Here is a 7787-nt window from a genome sequence, read left to right on the forward strand (position 1 = left end):
TGCACATGAAGGTGATACTTTCTTCTCTGAAATGTCAACAGATTTTAGATATGAACTTAGTTGCAATAAATGTGTGGAAATTCCCAGTAAAATACATACTTGTTGAACTCGTATTCATGAGTGAGTGAGTGAGGTTTTACGCCGCTTTTAGCAATATCCCAGCAATATCACGGCGGGGGACACCAGAAATGGGCTTCACACATTGTACCCATGTCGGGAATCGAAACCGGGTCTTCGGCGCGACGAGCTAACGCTTTAACCACTAGGCTACCTAACCGCCCCTCGTATTCATGAGACGCATCTGATATTATGTATTTATAAAGCTGAAAACAAATGTGTTGTTTTGATTGTACATGTAGCTATGATCGATAACAAAGAGCCTAATATGTCATGTTCAGTCATCCCGGTGGATCCCAACGATTTTGGTTCCATCGCTGTGACACGATCATGGAGCTTATAAATTAAATAATCCATCAGACGATGAGTCTGTTATTTCTGTTTTGATAATAGTTCAAATAACTGTGTAAATTTGATATTCAGTGACTAGAGATGAATACATGTCACCAGACTCAAATAAATGTTCTATAAACTATCAAAGCGCACTTCCGATTAATGCTTAAATGTTATGATTAAAGGATTTCTTGTACATTTTTGTACAGATGTCAACTGTAGTTGAAACTAAAGGTAACTAACGACAGTTTCCACAAAGTTACAAACACCATTATGCTTATTTTGTTGTGTAACAATTCTCTTTTGTAGTCATTCTTGTTTAAATTCGATATTGTACAGAAAGTCGTGCAAACCATGCTGTTAGTTTCAGGTTTACACGTTTATATGTCCCAAACTTGAAGAGTTTGTATTCATATCAACAATAACTTGGCAACCTAGTTCAGTATGGGGTTTTTTTTAACAAAAAACGATGGTGGAACGCATAAGAAACATCATTTTACATCGCTTTGATGCTACACGTTACTCAACAGAAACATTTCTTAAGAAATGTAAACAAAAGATTATTTTGTTCTAATTGTAGGAATCTGTGCAATATCGATGCTTTTATTACGGTAGCTCATTCATAGTTGAATTCTTGAAACATTACAGTCGTTAGGTTGTTTTTTCTATGTTTGATCCATTAAGATCTAATGGCTGAGATCCAATTTTGAGACGCAAGTCTTAGTACGATATTGGATTCTATTTTCAATGTTGTATTTGTAATTACACATTTTGTTTAGCTTCTAAACACCCCAACATCACAATAATGCCAGCACTGCGTCCACATAATGAAACTATATGAAATAAAAATGTTTATCTTTGTGCTTTGGGCAATTGCCTTGAATTGACTTTTTTCAAACTATTCAGCGCCAACAAATGTCTCTTAGTTCCTGAATTTTTATACCATTACATGGAATCAATGATTTTGTCAGTGGAATTCTTTAAGCAGTTCTGTATTAGATCACATCAGTTTATAATTACGTTTACAAAATTCTATGAGACTTAGGAGCAGAGACCCACATCTGTAGTACTTTTTGTCATGTTGAATGTTGCATCAATTGTGAAAGAAATCCCTTTGATGATTAATCTGCACTTTCCTTATGGACCTGTAAGTGTGTTTGTTGTTCAAAACAACTGAAAATATTAAGCAAACTAAATAAAAGATAAAAACCTATATGGGAATGACCAAATGTTATCAAACATGAATACATTTACCAGAATTAGCTAGGATGACAGCACACTCGGTAATGTTTAACGCCCGTAGATAAAAAGAACAAATTGGTTTCCTTCTTGAACACCTTGAAATGCAAGAGGCGTTACGAATACAACAAGGATATACTTGGCTTGATGATTCAATCACATTTGTTTGCCTGCAAAAACTTTTTCTTCCATTTCAGAGAGAGATAATACCACTTAAGTATAAATGTAAATTAAATATATCCCTGTTATGTAATATGTCCGACAAGCTGGTCTCGCGTAAGAAACGCCCGATATATTGAACACATTTCGAATAGCTCCGAGATGTTCGTTATAACCATGTTATATCGTATACTTGATACTTTTATAAATTAACACTAGTCTGGATTCGTCTCTGAAAAACTAATTAAGTTAAATTGTATAGCATGCTAAACGAAACCATGGTTTTGTGTGTATATTTATTCAAAGTGGTGAAGATTATTTTTCAAGCAACTTATTATTTGTAAAAGTTTATTTTCTGATTACATAAAAAAACCTCGGTTTACTCTCTTTTGCCTCTCAGTTTACCATTGTTACATTAGAGAAATACTGCTGTTGTCCTTTGCCAAATTATACGTGCACTGATATCTCGTCGTCAGAATTGTATGTTTCCTGTTAGTTTTAAGGCTGTTTGTTTAGGTTTCCTTTTATTTGTCTTCAAACAGTATAATACTTTTTAAAAGAGCTCTTGCTAATCTATCATACCCATAGGTGATAGATAAGATTGTACTGGGGAAAAACTTCACGTTTACCACGGCTAGAACAGGTTTCAAATGGTTTATTTAATGTCCAGACTAATCAGTATGTATCTTCGATATGGTAATTTATATTAACGTATGTTTGGTCATGATCAGACAAATTACCTACTTGATAGATACCACAAAGAATTTATTGCAGCATCGGATTGTGCTCCTCTGTTATGTTCTTCGTCAGTCAAATGATCATGACATATATCTACTGGTTACTTACACCAATGACGATTTGGAATGTAGAATTCCGTCTACTGTTTTCGAGACTAATAATGAGTGATTTCGGTAATTCGATGCAAAATAGGTGTGTCGGAGTCGGAATGCGAGACTGTCGGATAAACGGGTCTAAATACCATTGATATGATCGGTTTCCATCATTAGTGTCGGATAAAACCGATTGTGAGACTTGACTGTCTTTCACTTGAACAAACACAAGCCTCGAAACAAATGAAACTCAATAAAAAAGGTAGTGTATATTAGGAAATGGTCTGTGATCGATGCCTTTGTTGTGGACCACTGGCTGTTCACATTTTTTCATTAAGTTGGTTGGCATGCTTCAACCAAGTCAGCAGAGCCTGACCACCCGATCCCGTTCGTCGACTCTTGCGACAAGCATAGTCGCCTTTTACGGCAAGCATGGGTTGCTGATCATGAAGACTTATTCTACCCCGGATCTACACGTGTCCTTCATCAAGTGAACCAACTTTTCACAAAAGCTCAAGTGAATGGATGCATAAACACTGTGCATCGCTGCATCAACATAACTTCTGGAATTGGTTCAGTGACATTTGCATTAATTCGTCCTTGCACGTCTCACAGACTAATGTACTCATGTAATTGGCATTAATAATCATATTTACACGTACATTTTTATATAGTGAACACGCGTAACTATATCCAATTAAACAATTGTTTTAACTACATATGCGAACACTTGTCATGTTTTGTCATTCGAAATATACTTCACATTACATATTAAAGGCAACAAAGGTATAAACCTACAGGTACATGGAAATTTTCACAGTGAATCATTAACTAATGAAATACGCACTGACATGATGTAATAAGGTTTGTTTATGATCCCTACGCAGCAAAATTCATTTATATGTAACTTGCATAAGGCAATTGAAATTTCTGGAAAGACGCACTACATCTTAAACTGTCGATCTCTCATCAGACCTGCAATCAGAAAGATCCTTCTAAAATTACATGATGATTAATTGCTACTTGGAAATATAATACTCAAGAGTGTTTTGCTTCAGGTGAGCAACCCATTTCCTTGAAACCACATGAGACCTCATCCAATTACTTTATTCCATGTCAGGCATGTTTCCTGTGACAATTAAGCCAATCACTGTAGTAGTGCACTGAATACAAACCGCTTGTAACCAGGTATTTGTGTGTGTAGAGTTAAGGTCAAATGAAGCTTCAAATTTTTAATCCGTTTTTAATCCGTTTCTTAACAACTTTAACTACCTAGTTCATTCTCATTCTCAACAGCAATTAGCAACGTAATGCCTCTTGAACTCACTGGGACGTCACAGTATTGTTTACACCATGATCCATTATTTTACACGAATGGGCAGTTAGTTGTCGCGTGTGTACACTTGGAATTAACTGAATTATTATATTTTTGTTTTAACTCTCAAGTTTAATATTTAAAATTTGCCGAAAGTGTTGCCAAAATATTGTGAAAATAACTATTAAATATTTTTAAATATTTGTGTAATCGTCAAGAGCTCAGTTCATAATTGCGTAATGTTGTGTTACATTATGTTACCTATAACCATGTTCATCTAAAAATAAGTAGATAACCCTTTGAAAAGAAACACTGAATTAAACAAGAGAAGCAAAATATATTTTTTTATTATGTCTTTGTTCACGTTCTATATTTCCTGTTACACCGGTCACGTGATTGATAAAATACTCGTTGGGGATCCTTTGAAACAGCAAAGAGCCATATACAATGCAGAGATGGTGAAGATGGAATTTGGCACATGTGCATAATTGTCATCAACATATTTCTCGAGCACCATGCAAGGGCGACGCAAAGAGTAATTGCAGACTGGTTTGGTTTTTTTCAAATACTTTCCACAAAAGAATATTTTGTCAAAGTATAATGGCGATTAAATATTTCACGTTTGGGAAAGTAGGTATGTGTTTTAAGTTGGAAAACATATTCGTAACTGTTGGCGATTCTTATTCACCAACCAATCGCTAAAATTACGTGGTCCTTCTCCTTTGCAGAATGTATACGAACACAGTTAAGTGGCCTTCTAATTTTGTTTTATGCATTTTCTGTTCGCATCTGTCAAAACATAATTGTTGTAGAAAGATCAACGCCTCATTTAGAACAAAAATATATAGCTCTACAATCTAAAATCATAATAACAAGAAAGTGTCATTGGATATTTTGACAGTATGTGTCTCATCTTTTATTCCGCAAGGTTCAACATTTTTCCAAAAGAGGACACAATTTACATGGTAACCTTTTCAATACATTGAAAAGTTCTTTCATGTTCTCATTAATCACAACAACATGCACATCACCCTGTTCAGGGGCACTCACACTATTCCCAAATCGACAGTGTCACAATAACATGGTCAAATCAATATTTCGCTGTCATCAGAATAATTGCAGATTATGAAGTATTGCAACCTTCACTCAACTGGTATTCAATTAACTCATTTTCCCTTGGCACGACAAGCCGCAATATATTTTCCTGAACGACCTGTCATGTGTATTTCAAGTTGTAGTAGGTGATCTTATGTTGGTTTGCTGAAACAATTGCTAAACGAGCCATTCAGTGGTATTAAATTTATTAGTAGTATAATATGCCCGAGTCAGTTACTGCTACTTGTCCTCCCCTACGTCGTCTTATGACGTTGCAAATGGAAATGCACACAAAAATATGGTTGTGGAAGGGTCCTTACCTAAATCAAGTATGAAGAGAGCGATGGCAGGTGGGATGTGAAGGTTTATATGAAGAAACGATACACCCTTTATCACAGAGGTTCCAATACAATAACACATCTTTTTACATGACATACACAACCAGCAGAAAAACTACCCCATGAGCAATAAATCAGTGAGATGGCAGCAATGACAGTAGATGACACCATTTACTTGTATTGTCATCTTTGCCTTTAAATACAGGACATGGTTTTGGTTCCTGCTGTTACAAAGTTGGAGTGGCTCGGTCATATGGGCCATACATGTGTAGCTATAGAAAAGATTAAATATATGATATGTGTCTCGCATTACAAAAAGACCTGTTAAGAACTGGGTAAAATAGGTCTTCAGAAACCCTACTAGCCATGAAAGGCGACTAACGGGATAGGGTGGTCAGACTCTCTGACTTGGTTGATGCATGTCAACGTACCCCAAGTGCGGTGTTAAACAACAAACACACATTAAATGAAAATACATCTTCAAATAATTGTCATCAGAAACTAATACCATGATGATTAGTTCTTCTGCTTCATCATCTGCAGACAAAACGATATAATAATACCATTTATGTAAGATTCATTTCACGCCAAACGCATCAGACTTTATTGCTAACAAAATCAATCTTTAAATATCTTGGGTTAATGTTCATCATCTTGTCGTGGAGGCTCATCAGGTAGCAAGCTACTGATACAGAAGCGAGATGGAGACAGGGATTGTGATTCCTGTTTCGTTTCCTGATTCCTGTTTCGTTATGTCTCATGGGTTCATATGTTATGGTTACTACATACATGTACAATACTATAACAAACTGTATTAGGTTCATATTAATGTGCGAGGAAAGACGATTTTGACATATGATCATCGAAAACCAACCACATACCATAATGGATTTTGAATCGATCAGTAGATCCTAATGCGGCTTAGGGCCGCAAAGCTGCCCAGAGAGTGCAGCGCAATTTATTCCCCAACTACATGTATCTCCAGTTGCCGATGTTAGATATATGGTTACCACTTCGTATAAAATACATGAAAACAAAAAACCATGACAAATCGCCCAGCGATTTATGAGAGACTATAACTATAACTATATAACTATATATATATATATATATATATAACTATATATATATAACTATATATATATATATATAACTATATATATATATATATATATATATATATATATATATATATATATAACCATATATATATATATAGCAACATATAAACAGTAAACTTTCTTGTATATTGAGATACTGAAAGTTAGCGTTTCTTGACATTTGGTTAGGATAGCTCTTCGTTCTTCTTCTTATACTGGGCATAATAGAAGGGCATGCATCTCATCTTCGATCTCATTGACACAGCTGAAGTAAAATCTCTGATCGCTCGGAATACCCTCATAGCGACCCGTCTTTATTCGAATAGGCGCGACCCCACATCTAAACTTGGCAAGGGCGCTTCTGCCTGATCTATTCAAAGGGACTTGAAGGTAGTGTTCCGTTTGGTAATTTGACTTGACTTGGCTGTAGGTTCTAAGTTTGTTGCCTCCGGAACCACGGGTCGAGACGTCTCTTCTAAGATCTCTTTCCCAGCTGAGTATGAAGTCTTTAAATATGGCATCAGAGACTGTTTTAACGAGTTGTGATTTTTCAATGTTATTTCGGATTTGCAGGAGTGGAGTACAACCGTGTTTTTCTAGCGTTGATCTACATCTGAAATTCCAGTTTTTCGTCTTTTTAGCCGCGTAGGAGTCAGCCCAGATAAAGATTCGTCTAATAAGACGAATATCTGGCGAGTTAATTTGCCTTGACCAGTGATGGAGGATGTTTGACCCCTGACGGACAATAGGCGGTTTCCATCCCATTTCACCACAGACCGCAGCATTAGGGGCGTATTTCCCGAGTCCCATATAGCCTGCAACGTCGGGGTATCGCGGTACTTGTCATGTACACTAAACGGAACAAAATGCACTCACTAACCTTTATGTTTATTCGTGTTCTCTGTATCAGATATCATTCATGTTATCAAACAATGCAAATTTTACTGATAAAAAGTTCATTATTTACATTAGTAGCTCCGAGTAAAAGCCGGGCCTCGCGCTATGTCTGACAAGGGAGAGAACTCCATCGTATCGCGGTACAGAGAAAAGTTGTGTATGGAGGTCCGAATTGGACAAAAAGAGGACATAATTCTACCAACCACTTTGTATGATCATGCCAGACATCAGTGATTTGTCCAGACAAGTGCAAAGACAGCACAAGTAAAATTCTAAATGTGTTATCAGCAATAGGTATTCAATGCATATTTACCGAAAAGTAAGAGAAAAATATTTTTATAAGTCAACATCAAAATATCAGAAA

Source organism: Haliotis cracherodii, unplaced genomic scaffold (assembly GCF_022045235.1).
Source record: "Haliotis cracherodii isolate W230 unplaced genomic scaffold, xgHalCrac1.p SCAF_2, whole genome shotgun sequence".
Lineage (NCBI taxonomy): Eukaryota > Metazoa > Mollusca > Gastropoda > Lepetellida > Haliotidae > Haliotis > Haliotis cracherodii.